Raw genomic sequence first — 16741 nt, forward strand, 5'->3', positions numbered from 1 at the left:
GGCGCTTCTCCTGTGTGCCCTGGCTGGGAATCGAACCCGGGACTTCTGTACACTAGGCCGACTCTCTACCACTGAGCCAACCGGCCAGGGCTACAACTATGTATTTTGAGGATAACAACAAAATCTATATACTACGTTATCAGGATAGTGAACATGCCAGAACCTAATAAAAAATAAATGTAGACCTGAGAAAGAACACATAGCAACATTTTTTTCCCATCCCTAACTAACTGTGATCACCATATAATAGTGATCTGCAAACTGAAAATGTTAAGGCAGACTTTGGATCCAAAGCCCTCTGCCTTCTTAGGTTTGCTAGAAATTAGATTAACAACACTTACAGTCACTTCAGTCAATATCTCTTTGTATTGGCTTTATAATGACAGGAGCACAACCTCTGGTCTGTCCCAGTAACAATCCCACCATGGAAATAATCTAGCCTAGTCTTTATCAGATCCAATACAAAGACCAGTGTCTAAAAATTGTGTGCCGTGATTCAAGCCTTATTAAAGCTTAGACTGGTCCAGACTTTTTCTTTGTCCAGCTAGCATAGCCTGTATTCTGGTGGCACTCTAGTGGGTGTTATGTTGCTGTACCCAGGCTTGCACTTGGAACCTGAACTTGGGAGTCCACATGCCTGCTGGCCCCCAGGTGGCTACCAGCCTGTGAGGCTACGTGACTACTTGAAGAATATGTGAATAAACAGGGCAGCCCCATGTTACCACAGGGGAGAGAGAGAAAAGGAGAGAGGTAGCTAGTTCCTTTTTTAGGCTGTGTATAGCACCTTGGGTTTTGGGAAAGACTAAGTGTACTTTAAAACAACCAAGCCACTTACTAATCTTTTCACAGGCTTCTGATGGTTCTCTCCTCTGACCAAATAATTTCCTAGATTTTCTGCAGTTCTGTGTCCATATCCAATCTGATTCTTTCTGCAAGCTACACTGACAGGCCACAATGGCTGCCATCTTAGTTCCTACTGCACATGCCTCCAAGTGGAAGCACCTCCCTCTGTGTCATTTTGAATTTTGCTGGGCATGTGCCCAGCAGAGGAATTTTTCTTGCTGTTCATTCTTCACCCCAAATCTGGGAGAGTGGACCAGTTGTACCCAGAGACATTGAAAAGTCAGTCTTTCCTCCCTAGAAGGGGCTGGGGAATGTTAATCCCCTTGCCAAACCAAGGTTGTGATTCCCTGGAGTGCCTGTAATTTCCTAGCAAAGCAAGGAGACTTTTTAATGTCTGTTTCCCTTTGCTCCCTTCCCTTATTAATACCTAGCTACCTACATTAACAAAAGTTAAGGTACCATTTATCTGAAAAAAATGTAGAAAATTATACAAAATATTATCTATAATTTTTATAATGTCTTAACTAACATAAAAGTTCAAAATTCAGTCAAGCATGATATAAAAAAAATACTAATCATTTCCTGTGAGAAAGAGAGGTAACTAGGTCTTAGACTAAAGATTAGGAGGTAATTTTAATTTTATTAATAATATGCATATGTTATAAAGAACATAATATCTATTACTTATATAATTAAAATTTAATAAAATTAGATAGGTATTAAAATTTAATACTCAATAAAATTAATGAATGATTTCACTGGAAATCGTGAAGCAAATATCATGTCTATCTTATATGCACAGACTCATATCATACTAAGGATTACAAATATTTTCTGCAGTGAAAATTATCTCAACCAAAGAACCATTTTTGTCAAGTTTGTGTACCACAATTAAATGTATATGTTGTTATTAATCTGCCTTGTGAGTTAATTTACTGTCATTGTAAAACTGGTACTGTATCTAATCACCAGTATTTGTAGTATTATCTATGAGGAAACTGCATATCTCCAACTGAATGCAATCACTAAAATGTTAGCATTAAATATAGTGTTATAATAATCATATTAACAGTGATATTATATTCACTTTGATGATCAGCTTCATATGAATTATGCCACAGAGCCATTCTGTTAGTCTAGAGCCATGAATAATAATAATATATCAGAATTTGTTAAAAATAATAATATATCAGAATTTGTTAAAAAACAAATTCTATTTTTTTCTAAGAAAATTAATTTCTCTTAAAAAATAAGAATATTAAAGCTTTTGTTTGAGTCATTTTCTGTGTGTTTTAACAAGTATGCAATAATTCGCAGTAGAGCAAAATAAAAATATAGCTTTATAGTTAATCTTGTCACTCCAACATGGGACATTTTGGCATGTCAGTATATACCGTTGAAATATTATAATAGTAGAGTAACTCACAGTCCTAAAAACACAGATCTGTAAAATAGCAGACAGAAGTTTATTTTCTAGCCTTTAAAATTAGAAAGTTTAAAACTTGACTTTATTCTCAACATAAGAAAGTAAAATATGGGCTGTGAGTCCATAGGATGATTTGGTCCTTGAAAAACATAAAGGTGCCTGGAAAGGGGCAGAGCCAGGTGCCACAACTGTGAGATGGGCAAAAAAGAGCTTCGGGTTGGGTTGTGCCCTTTTGTTTTCCTACATTGTCTGCATGGATCTCTGATTACTTCTTTTCTAACAGCAGCATAGTCAGCTAAGGGCAGTGGGGCAATGTCAGGACTATAATGAGTCTGCTTGTCTAGAGGTGTATCAGACAGCCACCAATGCAGACAACCTGTCTGGCCTTCTGTTGCCAGCTCCCCTCCCTTCACTTGTAAAATAATATAATCATAAAGGAATAAGACAAACTTTTGTGAAAAGTATCTTTAAGATATATATAAAGTGAATTGCTCTTGGGGGAAACTGAAGTTAACAACACAGGCGTGAGCCCTTGTTTCCCAAATGAAAACCTCACTAGCTCAGGAAGAGCTCTTGTTCCTGAAGTATGCTCTGAAAACATGAGTACTTACATTAAAAAAAAACACAGAAACACATTTCTGTGAGAGATGCATATTAGACTATCATACACACAATATTAGGTGCTTTTTTCCACTTTTTTTTTAATTTCTTGATATTATAGATATATGATATTCTAGACAAATATCAAAATACCTAAAATAACAGTATTTATATGTGACAAATCCCAACATGATGTGAAAAACAGTAGGCAAAAGGAGGATGCTTTAATTGGTAAAAATAATACACTGTGCTTAAATTGATGCCTCAGAATAAATTAGTAGCCATTAAATTTTTACATAAATACAGAGAGATGAAATAAAGTTTGAATCCAAATAATATAAAATGCCCTGTTTAGCATATGAATGATGGTTGTTTTAATGTGTCAACTTCATAACAACCTACAGTCCCCAGTTATTAAACCAAACATTATTCTTAGTGTTGCTGTGGAGTTAGATATTTTGTAGATGTGATTAAAATTCATAACTGGTTAACTTTAAAGGAGATTTTCTAGACAATCTGTGTGGGCCTAATACAACCAGTTAAAAAAATAGAGCTGGTGCTTCTCTGAAGAAGAAATTCTGCCTGCTTCAGTTTTTGTTTTAGAGGTCTAGGCTGTCTTTCCTGACAGCCCTATGGACCTGCCTAGCCCCATGAGAATGTAAGTCAAGTTCTTACAATAATTCCCTTAATATATATCACTTACTGGTTCTGTTTTTCTGGTTGAACTTTGGCTGATATAACGTACATTGAGCTGAGAAACAGTATAATGTTTTGTGGGATACTGAAATAATAAATATGCTTTTGGACTAAAATATAGCAAAAATCAAGACAGTTGATGTGTCTTCAAGGTAAGACCAGAAAGGTACACAGCTATGAAACTTCACCTTTCAATGTCACATGAACTATAACTGATTCTAGTTTTTCATGTCTATAGATGTGATGGTTAATTTTGTGTGTCACTTGATTGAGCCATAGGTGCCCAGATATTTGCTTCAACATTATTTCTGGGTTGTCTGAGAGGCTGTTTTGGGATGAGATTAGCATTTAAATCAGTAGAGTGAGGAAAGCAGATTTCTTTTCCTAACATGATTGGACAAGATTAAATCCATGGAGGGCCAGATTAATACAAATACTGGAGAATGGGAGAATCCCCTCCCTCTCTGCCTGACCATTTGAGATGAGAAATCAATCTCCTGAACTCAGACTGGAACTTACAACATCAGTTATTGTGGTTTCCAAGTCTTTACACTGGGATAGGAACTACATTACCAGTTTTCCAGGGTCTTTAGCTTGCCAAGTGCTAAGCATATGACCTCTCATTCTGCATAATCAATTAAGCCAGGTTTTAAATTTTATATGTCTATATCCTATTTATTCGTTCTGTTTCCCTGGAGAACACTGACTAATACAAGAGCTATAAAATAAAAATATTTGCCAGGAAACATAGTTGTATGCTAAATCCAGGACATGACATTTTTATCCAGTTAAGAAGTAATATCTTAAATGGTAAATGCTAGGTTAATCTGCACATTCAACCAATAAATAAGGATATAACAGGAGTCCCTATTTCCTGCAATTCCACCCAAGAACGGAATATTGCCTTCGGTTCACAATTTTGGAAGCAAAATCAGGTTCCACAGGTTTTTCACACCAAAAGAGCCATCTCTATGAGTTGGGGAACCAATATTTGGATGATGCTAATTTTGCAAAAAAAAATAAATAAAAAATAAAAAAATTGAAGCATAGTTTCTAATTAGCATATTAACTAAATGAAATCAACAGTAAACTTACAAAATTATATAATGTGATCAAGTAATGTTCATCCTAGAAATGAAAGTGATTTAATACTAGAAATGTGTCTATGAAAATTACTTCATTAATGGACTTAAGAGAAAAAGATCAAGAGGCATGTGATGAATTCTATTTTATTAAACATTTTTAGTTAAGATAGAAAACATTATTTAATTTGAAAAAACTAGCTGTCATAAGATATTTCATAAGGAAAAAGTATCTTTCTCTGATATAGAGTAGTATCAAGAAGTATAAAAGAGTTGATATTTTAGCCTCCTTACAAACTTACATTATAGCTTATCACAGTTTCATGGAAGCTAATAGAACTGAAAATCTTAGATCAAAGGCAAAAGACTTTATTAGTCACCGTACAGCAAGCACAGTGAACATCAGCATTTTGTATCAGTCTACTTATATGCAAGTGCCACAGTAGCAACTCAGTGGCCCAGATGGATTCCTCTAAATGCAGTGCTCTATGTTATAGGAAAACAACTCTGAACTTAGGGACCCAAGTCTTTTATGATATTTAGCAAGCATGCTTGTCTTTTTCTTCAGCATAAGACAATGTCTTTATTATACTAGAAAATAAAAATGACTGCCCTTTATTTTGGAAAAAATTATTACTAATATATTCCAAAGATCTATGTAAGCAAACCCATCATTTGCTTCCTAGTAAATCACTACTTCCAGCTTTTAAGACTGTTTCATTATAAACAGTCTTAAAAAATAGTTCTGAATAAAGGTAAGCATAGGTTTCTCTTACAAGACAGGCAGGGATATAAGAAACTCAGGAAGAATTGTCTCCAAACAATATACATACACCCTTCAGTCATGAGAGCATTTTGGTTTCAGGTTAATTTTTCCCTTAAATACTTCACTCTGGCAGCTACTCTGATTAATCTAACTAATGGAAGCAGGTGCCCAATCTATTCAACATGTCTTATACAGTATTTAATTAAGGTTATTATTAACAAGACTCCAAGCAGCGAGAAGAGGCCATCCTGCAGTACTGAACTCAAACATATCTCTGGGGTTCTGGCCCTGCACAGCTGAAGAAAACCATCAGGGTATTCTTTTTTACTTTTTAAAATTGATCTTTCCACTTGGACTGTTGCATTAATTGCATTAGTTCTTGCACAGACACTGCCTTGGCCAGAAAGCTGAACATCTAAGCCAATTTTATCATTCACTGCAATCTCGCCAGACAGCAGAGGCTGATGTAAATGCCCTCTATGCTTAATGTGGTTTTATTGATCACTTCAGCTTTTCTAATTGGTTCATTCCCATTTCGGGATAATGAGTCATTTAATGCTCCAGTAAGATTCTGAGTAAACAAGGGCAGCCTCATTTAGAAAGCATTTCTGCCAACACCTGGAAGCACATGATTTTTAGTGGAGTTTCTTTACACATTTGAATGTTGTTGTTTTTTATATTTCTGTAGTAGAAGTCACCATGATTTTGACAGGATGGCACTTTGAAAATTATGTTTGGCTTTAACACAAGAAGCACAGTTTCTAAAGTGCATGTGGTATCCCTGGGGGAAAAAATAGTTTTTACAATTTTTGTTCTTACCAAGTGATTTACATGATTCAGTAGTCACAAGGTGACAATGCCTCAGGCATGGCACACCAGCAAACTGGTGGCATTCATTTGCCTTGTGAAATTATTGAGTAATTGGCTATAGGATTTATGGGGAAGATGTCCAGTGGACTCACAAGTATTTTTCTCATTGGTTTGGAGATTCCTTGGCTCAACATACACACAGCCAAATTATCTCTCAGTGGGGGTGGAATGTGTGTTGTCCCATTGTTATGACAATGACTCTTCTTTGGCTTGTTTAAAGGAGAGAGCAAGCAATAGCCTCAGTACTCTCTGGACAGTTGCTTCAATTCTTCTTTAGTTACTCATTCTTTGAACACTCATTAACAGGTAATACAATGAAAAATCCTTGTTACTCTCATCACCACCACCACCATGTGGGTGAGAGCATAAACTACTGGATTTCAGGGAATCTTTTCACATCAGTGAATCTAGCCCACAGGAAATATGTCCCTCCTCTTCCACAAAGTCCTAGCTCCCATAGAATCTCATTCTGACTTGCAAAATTGTCAATAAGTGTGACAGGTCTATAAGGATAAGCTTACAAATTAACCTTCTGGTAGAAGACACATATCTCTGAGTCTAAGAGAATGGTCTTTATTTTTACAGCGCACTAAGTAACATAAACAGGAACTGTCTATTTCGTTATCCTGCTGATATCACATGAATGATGTCACTCCAAAATCGTCCTGTTCTTATTCATTATGTCTCACCATATCTAGAGAAAGATAGAGAGAGAGAGAGGGATTGAGTGAGAAAAAGGAAAAAAATTGTGGCAACTAAATAGTTCCAATATATAGACTACATGATAAAGGAAACAGTGAAAAACCATCATACCATATGTCATAATGAAGGTCAGGAAGCTTTCACTTTGATATCTATATTTCCTGTCTTCACCAAATGCAAATAAAATGGCTTATTTTTCTCAATTGCCTAAGTCAGGGTAACTTATGATTTTTATTTCTAGTAGCTTCCAAATCTTTGATTTGCCAAAATAAAACTAATTTTTTTGAAATTTAACAGATCAATGTTTAAGGAACTGCCGGGTTGTTGAGGAATTAGGCCCAGAAATTAATACTTGACCAATCACTTAACACTTCACATGTTCTTTTTTATTCCTTTCCAGACCACTTGAGTCCATTTGTTCTTTATGTGTCTATCAGAATCAATTCTCTGTTAAGTGACTTCCCCAATCTCAAACAATGGAAACAAGAAAAGACATGGAGGATCATGTTCTGATGGTTACATTACATATCATGAAAGTTTACATATATCCTGACTCTAATAATTTTTGTTTCTCTCTTTAAGACAATATTTTTCCCATTAGTCAAGCCAGATATGTTTTAAAATTGCTTTACTAATTGCCAAAAAAATTAAAAGACTGGAAGAATGTTTTAGTAAAAGAACCCCAGACTACACAGAAACATTCTGAATCAAATGCTGTGTTTTATAATACTGGGGAGAATCTCAAGCAATATGGGAGGCAACACAGTACCTCTTTTGTGTTTTATTGAAATATTTCATCATGTGATTTTGAAATAAAAAAGCATAAGTATTTCTTCTGGTAAAAGAAAAGGAAGACATATAAAGGAGAGCCACAAGTTTGAAGGTTTGACATAAATGAGCCCTCTATATATGAGCCTTAAAAAAATCACAATTTACTTTCAAAATTTTTTTTTTCTTTTTCTGAAGCTGGAAATGGGGAGAGACAGTCAGACCGACTCCTGCATGCGCCCGACCGGGATCCACCCGGCACGCCTACCAGGCAGCGATGCTCTGCCCCTCCGGGGCGTCGCTCTGTTGCGACCAGAGCCACTCTAGCGCCTGGGGCAGAGGCCAAGGAGCCATCCCCAGTGCCCGGGCCATCTTTGCTCCAATGGAGCCTCACTGCGGGAGGGGAAGAGAGAGACAGAGAGGAAGGAGAGGGGGAGGGGTGGAGAAGCAAATGGGCGCTTCTCCTGTGTGCCCTGGCTGGGAATCGAACCCAGGACTTCTGCACGCCAGGCCGATGCTCTACCTCTGAGCCAACCGGCCAGGGCCTACTTTCAAATTTTTGAAGAAAACATTTGAAGTAAAGGCTAGCAAATATAACTAGCTGCAGGCTTGGCTCATTGATCTCAGTAGGTTTTTCATGGGAAAAATATTTGGGTTGATGGCAATGGTGTCATATTTTAAAAGACTCTAAGCTGAAGTTTATCATAGCTTTGATACTCCTCAAAGACATCACCTGAACATAAACAAAGTATGTCCTTTTATGGTTACAAGCACTGCTTTTGTTTTTTGCAAAAACAATGGATAGCATGTAGACAATTATCTAAGAGGTATGCTAAAACATAATATATTAGTCATTTGAAGAGCTGATATCAAGAATTTAAATAACGCTAAAGCTAGATGACAACAACAAAAATATTCACTATAAAGTGAGCTTTCATGAATTCATTAGACTCTTTCTATAACTCAGTATAAACCATTGAAAAGAATTATATATTTTTTTCTTCATCAAGGATTTTAGTGGCTCTTTCATTATCTAAGAAGAGGAAAACAGAAAATATTTGTATTGATATATATGACTTAGATGATTCAATGTTAATAAAGAATTATTTTACTGTCTTAGAATACATTTATATTTTAGAGGTACCTGTGATGTGTAAAAAACATTTACTAATTTCTAGCTACCATTGAGTTTATACCATGCGCCATTTTCTAGTTAGGCATATTGTAAGGCCATGAGGAACCTAACAGCAACCAATCCTCTACCCCACCCCTCAAGGGTGATGGTGGCTCCATACTGATCTGATCTGAATCCTGCCACAAACTATGCCAGATGTGAGGCCAGGGGCTGCCACCATGGTGACCATTTACATGCAGGTTCCTATTAGGTTTGAATAGATGGTAAAGAAACAGAGGAACCAAAAAATGGTGAGCCATTCCTTTATTCAACTCTCATACCGGCCGATGAGCAAACACACAGGGAAAGCACTTCCCTTTCATTCAGAGCTCACAAAGCTACTGTCACATTATCCAGTAACACAACCAGGAGAATCTTCTCTGGTTTCTTCTAGAATCAAAGGCTTTACCAGTCCCAAAACCCCTCACCTCTGATTCCTGTCTGCCAACATGGCGTTTTACTCTTTCTCTGCCATCTTGGCTTCTCTAACCTTCTTTTCCTCTCCTTTTTAAAACTTTTCTGGTGGGAAAACCTCTCCTCCAGCACACATTAGCAAGACAATAGCCCTCCCTAAGAGGAAGGTAATTAGCAATTTCACAGATCACATACCTGGTGCTGCCCAGCACCATTTTTAACAATAAAAGTGAGCAAACAAAAAAATACAAATTTTACAAACTCATTTGCCCAACACACAAACACACATCATATTTATTACTTTATTGAATAGCCATTTGAATATTCTCATTCTAATTTTATAGATTAAGAACCTAAAACAGAGATATTTTTAAAATTTGCATTTAACTAGTGTACATATAGATCTCATGCTAAATTGATTTGTTGTTTTTTTAAAGTAAAGTAATCTAGTTTCATAATTTTCTATATTTTCTTATTTATACTGCAGGTGAATGCATAATTAGGTATGTATGCATGTGTTTTCCATGCATATATGCAGTGATATATGCATGCATGAAAGTGTATGTGCATATAAATGTCTTTATACATATGTATCCATTCACCTGCAGTATATTTCTTTTTGTTTTCTTCTTTTTTTTTTCTTTTTACAGGGACAGAAAGAGAGTCATAGAGAGGGATAGATAGGGACAGACAGGAAAGAAGAGAGATGAGAAGCATCAATCATCAGTTTTTTGTTGAGACACCTTAGTTGTTCATTGATTGCTTTTTCATATGTGCCTTGACTGCGGGCCTTCAGCAGACCGAGTAACCCCTTGCTCGAGCCAGTGACCTTGGGTCCAAGCTGGTGAGTTTCTTGCTCAAGCCAGGTTTTTTGCTCGAGCCAGATGAGCCCACGCTCAAGCTGGTGACCTCAGGGTCTCAAACCTGGGTCCTCCGCATCCCAGTGCAACGCTCTATCCATTGCGCCACTGCCTGGTCAGGCTCACCTGCAGTATAACAGTTTATCAAAAAAGAAAAAAATTGTAAAAATTGATTAGATTATTTTAAAAACATAATAGAGTTTACTTAACAAGAACTGTATATATACTAATGTGCATCTACATTAAACACTAGTTAATACGTATACATATATATAAACACACAATTATTTATATATATAAATCCATTCACTGTTTAGTGTTGGAAAAGCAATTGATTCTTTTTTTTATTTTTTTATTATAATTTTATTTTTTTAATAGGGCGACATCAATAAATCAGGATAAATATATTCAAAGATCAACAAGTCCAGGTTATCTTGTTGTTCAATTATGTTGCATACCCATCACCCAAAGTCAGATTGTCCTCTGTCACCTTCTATCTAGTTTTCTTTGTGCCCCTCCCCCTCCCCCTTTCCCTCTCCCTTTCCCCCCTCCCCTGTAACCACCACACTCTTATCAATGTCTCTTAGTTTCACTTTTATGTCCCACCTACGTATGGAATAATGCAGTTCCTGTTTTTTTCTGATTTACTTATTTCACTTCGTATAATGTTATCAAGATCCCACCATTTTGCTGTAAATGAACCGATGTCATCATTTCTTATGGCTGAGTAGTATTCCATAGTGTATATGTGCCACATCTTCTTTATCCAGTCATCTATTGATGGGCTTTTTGGTTGTTTCCATGTCCTGGCCACTGTCAACAATGCTGCAATGAACATGGGGCTGCATGTGTCTTTATGTATCAATGTTTCTGAGTTTTGGGGGTATACACCCAGTAGAGGGATTGCTGGGTCATAAGGTAGTTCTATTTTCAGTTTTTTGAGGAACCACCATACTTTCTTCCATAATGGTTGTACTACTTTACATTCCCACCAACAGTGGATGAGGGTTCCTTTTTCTCCACAGCCTCTCCAACATTTGCTATTACCTGTCTTGTTAATAATAGCTAATTTAACAGGTATGAGGTGGTATCTCATTGCCGTTTTGATTTGCATTTCTCTAATAACTAAAGAAGATGAGCATCTTTTCATATATCTGTTGGCCATTTGTACTTCCTCCTGGGAGAAGTGTCTGTTCATGTCCTCTTCCCATTTTTTTATTGGATTGTTTGTTTGTTTGTTGTTGAGTTTTATGAGTTCTTTGTATATTTTGGATATTAGGCCCTTATCTGAGCTGTTGTTTGAAAAAATCATTTCCCATTTAGTTGGCTTTCTGTTTATTTTGTTATCAGTTTCTCTTGCTGAGCAAAAACTTCTTAGTCTGATGTAGTGCAATTAATGATTCTTGTTGATGAAGCTCTGGAACTAAAAAAATTTATTTTTGAGCTTTACAATATATAATTAGACTATGTATTTGCACAAATAAACCAAAGGGCAACTGAGAAGTTATTTTTTATTTATACATGCATAACTGTACTTCAATGTGCTTAGGTTTTGAAAATCTAGTCTTTAAGCAAGTTTGATGCTGTTATAGATCAAAGAGTTCAAGGATAATCTTTTAAAATGAACTTTAAAGAATCACCTGGTCATAATACAAGGAGATTTTTTTTAGAAAGACTATCCAAATATCGTAGGTTAGATTATAGTAGCACAATGGAATATCAGACACTTTTACTTTAGTCATTTTCTAAATATTGCAATAAATATTTTTCTTAATCTAAGGTTTTAAAAATTATGATAATATTTTTCCTGAATAAACCTTAAAATTGTATATAATTAAATGATTTAAAAAACATTTTATAAATAAATTGGTCCTGCTGAAAGAACATAGCCTACTTCATAGATGTTTCTTTAGAGAGACAAATTTCACTTTCTCACCTAGTTAAAAAGGGCATTCATCACTATTTGACATATAGATGTTGTGAAATAAATGTACTTGCAAAGAACTCAATACCTAGTTCAATTTCCTCCTGACAGTAGCTTTCTAGTTATCTTCCTACTAAGTTTTGTAGGTCAACAGACAGTGGTTTCAAAGTGTTAATTGACAGCCTCATTTTCCAAGGGACAGATGGTAGCACAAACTCAATTTTCAGAGTGCAATAATGTTAACTGTCAGGTATAAGAAACAAACATATTTGAACCACCATTTACACATACACACAAATACATGCACAAGCACAATACACCCAACTGCAGATAAAAATTTTATATGTTAGAAGCCAAATAACACTCTTAAGATTTAAATCTGAATGGTATTGGAACATAAATAATATACCAGAGAATTCTCTAAAAGAGATGATAACTTTCCATAATATTATCAAAGATGATTTTGGGGTAATAGAAATTGTTCTCAGAACTATTTCACAAAACCAATGGGCACAATTAATATATGTTTAACTTTTCTTACCCATAATAATTCACTGAAGCTGTTCCAGGATAGAGATTAAGAGCTTCTATGCACTCTATCACATAAATAAATACTTCATGCTTGTTTTCAAACCATTCTTCAAGAGGAGAAAATGAACGTTAGTGGTAATAAAAATAAAGGATTAAGGTTTTACATAAAATTTGATAATTTTAAATTTAAATATATTCTTAGAATTTATATAATCTCAACTTGTGTTATATTTGTTGCTTTTAAGAATTAATTTAAAAGGTAAATGCCAGCAAAAATTTCAAACTTGTGAAAGAGACAAGAGTCATATGAAGAGCCATCAGAACACAGAGTACAACTGTTCTTTAAGATCTCCTCCAGGTTTCATATTTCAGTCTCAGAAAAATTTCAAACTTTTCTACCATACGTCATTTTATGGGTGAGATTGTAGATTAAATTTGGTATAAATTTCATATTGAGAATAATTTTCTTATAACACCCGAATTTACATGGTACTCTGTTAAAAATGTTTATTAGTTCAATTAAAAGTAAGTTCTAAAGAATATTATATTTTTATCTTTCTTGTATTGTAAGATTATTTTTTTAGTGGCAGTGGTAAATACCAAAAGCATGTCTCAGCTTCCATGACCAAAAATGTCACATTCATAGCTCATAAAATGTTTCTTCTTTAGACTTGTAGTCATTAGTAATCCCATAGATGACATCAACTTAAAAGCATTTATGTATATATTGAATAGTTAATTAAAGTGAAGTTAAAACAAATATTGGGTTGGGGAATAAGTTCGTAGCATTTTTATATTTTCTTTTATTTTACAACGATTTGTTTGCTGTTTGGCAAAGGGTAAGTATTCATTCGATAAAACTCTTTCTGCTCTACAAAACTATGTTAATTGTATTTTTGAGTTATTTAATTTTTTATTAGTTTTGAGGCTTAGAAATGGAATACCCAGGAGGCAAAAATCAACATTTTCGACACCTGCTCTTCTTTGCTTTTCATCGAGGTCAAAAAGCTGCCGAAGCAGCCCAGGACATTTGCAACATGTATGGAGAAGGTGTCATAGGCGAGTCTACAGCACGGAAATGGTTTGCAAAGTTCAAAAATGGCGACTTTGACGTCGATGACACGTGCCGCAGCGGAAGGCCTTCTGAATTGGATGAAGAACTGGGAAATGCTCGAAAAGAATGCCATGGTCAACAAGGAGCTCTACATTGCCCAGCTACACCGCGTGAATGAGGCTATTCAACTGAAAAGACCTGATCGACATGGTCAAACCATACTCCTTCACGACAACAACGCCAGGCCCCATGTTGTACAAGTCGTCAAAGCCGCACTCCAAGAGCTCGAATGGGAGGTCCTTCAGCATCCGCCGTATTCTCCGGACCTTGCACCGACCAATTACCATCTTTTCCACTCCCTGTCAAACCATATGAAGGGCGTTACCTCCGATAACAAAGAATCCTTAAAAACTGGCTCAACAACTTCTTTGACACCAGACCAGGTGATTTTTGGCGGAACGGCATCAACAAATTGGTCGAGAGGAGGGAAGAAGTTGTAGTAAACAGCAACGGTGAATATATAATTGATTAACTTATTGATATAATTATTGTTTTTTGTTTAAATAAAAGTCTTCTGTAAAAACGCTACAAACTTATTCCCCAACCCAATAATTGATTTCTCTTTTGGTAATTAAAAAGGAATACTGGAATTTACATTTGAAACAGCTGACTTTGATTAATTAGTGAACCACAACAAAAGAAACTCAGCTTCCTCTTCAAGACACACTATAGTGACAGTAAAAAGATATTTATTTTACTGTTATATTTATCAAATGCAAATACAGGGTGCTCTGCACTAGTCAAGCCATTTAGTTGGTTAGAGCATCATCCTGATGTGCTAAGATTGAGGGTTAGATCCTCAGTCAGGGCAGACACAAGAATCAAACAATGATGGCATAAATAAGTGCAGCAACAAATCAATGTCCCTCTGCCCCCTCTCTTTTTATCTTTCTCTTCCCCTTCCTCTCTTTCTAAAATATCAATAAATAAAAATTTAAAACAAAACCAAAAAAGACAAATAAAACCTTCTTTGAAAATAAGTAAGTTCAAATTGAATTGAGAGTACTGTGCCTTATCTGGCAATTTTAAGTCTTGATTGGGAAAAGCTGAAAAACAACAGGACTTAAATTTGAAAACATAAAAAAACTCAGGAATATTTGGCAACAATCAGTGCTAAAAAAAGAAATGTTTTTATGAAGCAATTACTCATTTAAACACGCCAACAGAAGACTAGAGACTTATTCTCTGGAGAGAATAAAACAAAGAGTGTGTGTTATTTATAAAATTATACCCTAGATAAAGTTAAATATTAAAGTGAAAACTGGGATTATGTGAAACATGTTATAAAACCAACATTCCTCTTCCAAGATTTACTTTCAGAATACAGCAGCAAGGTATATGCCCTTCAACCTGGAGATTAAAAGAGCCTTCTTTGTGAAATCTGAACACTCACAAAAAACAATCTATAGATATTAATAGGGAATTTTCAAATAAAATAGCCAGCTCCTCCATATTTATTCTACATTGATGAGCAGAGGTGATAACTACATTCATATGCACAGAGATTTTCATTCATATCATGTTGTCTTCACTTTTATGTAGACAGATAACCAAATACCTGAAGAAAGAGTCTAAAAAAATACAAACAAATTGATAAAAGAAACTTAAAGAAATAAGACAGTACAAGGTGAAAACTATTTTAAAATCTTAATAACTATGAATATATATATCAATAAATAAATAAAATGGGGTATTAAATACAAATTATGAAATTATTCAATAAGTACTTAGGTAAATTTAAGAAAATATAAAAGTTAAAGCAAAAGTAAAATTAGATAAAAAATTCAGAGACAAATTGAATCCCTTGTACACTATTGGTAGGAATGTAAAATGGGGCAGCCACTATGGAAAGTATTATAGAGGCCCCTCAAAAAATTAAAAATAGAGCTACTATGTGAACCAGATTCCACTCTGAGTATCTATAAAAAATAATTGAAATTAATATCTCAAAGAGATTGTTACATTCCCATGTTCATTGAAGTGCTACTCACAGTAGCTAAGAAGAAAAACAACCTAACTGTCCATTTGTGGATGAGTGGATGCAGTCAATGGAATATATACATGCAATGAAATGTATTTCAGCCTTAAAAAGGAAAGGAATCCTATCATTTGTGACAAATAACTCAGAGGACACTATGATGAGTGAAATGAGCCAGTCACAGAAAAAGAAATACTGTATGATTCCACATATATGTGGTATATAAAATAGCCAGACTCATATAAGCAGAGAATAAAATCGTAGTTGTCAGGAACCAGGAGGAGGAAATAATGGGGACTTACTAATTAATACGTATAAAATTTCAGGTATACTAGATCTAGAGATCTAATGTAAACATTGTGTTTAAAGATAACAGTACTTTATTTTACCCTTTAAAATCTATTAAGAGGTCCATCTCCTATTGCGTTCTTATTACAAAATAAAATATAAAAAAAGAGTGTAATTCTGGAATCACTTTTTGAGCATCTGGCTCATAAATGCAAGTCTTCTATTAATGGGAAACCTGAGCTATTTATCTTCTGTGTGTCTACTATTTTCTGAGGGATTTACTTTTTTTTTTTACATATAGTATAACAAGCCACAGATTCCTGAAAATAGTCGGACAGAAAGGATTGAACAGGAGTTACAATTGCCTCTTTGTTGATAAGGGTGAACTAAAAAGCCACTGGAGTAGCAATGTGTGATGACAGAATCAAGACTTTTTGACTCAAGTCTATGTCAGAGGACTAAGAATAAAGACTGGGAATAATGTTATCACAAGACAGAAGTGCATTCCTCACAGGAAATTGGCTAGAATCTTCTACTTTTACCTGAATTCTTGTTGTGACTATAGCGCTGAAGGAAGATTTGATTCACAACCAAATAAAGAAATACTGGAAACAAGTGTCATCTACCCCTCAGCTTATTATAAAATAATGGTTCAAGCTATATTCTCAATTGATAATTGGAGAAAGTCGTTCAAAAGAGCTCAAC

The sequence above is a fragment of the Saccopteryx leptura genome, chromosome 6 (genome assembly GCF_036850995.1).
Source record: "Saccopteryx leptura isolate mSacLep1 chromosome 6, mSacLep1_pri_phased_curated, whole genome shotgun sequence".
In the NCBI taxonomy this organism is placed as follows: domain Eukaryota; kingdom Metazoa; phylum Chordata; class Mammalia; order Chiroptera; family Emballonuridae; genus Saccopteryx; species Saccopteryx leptura.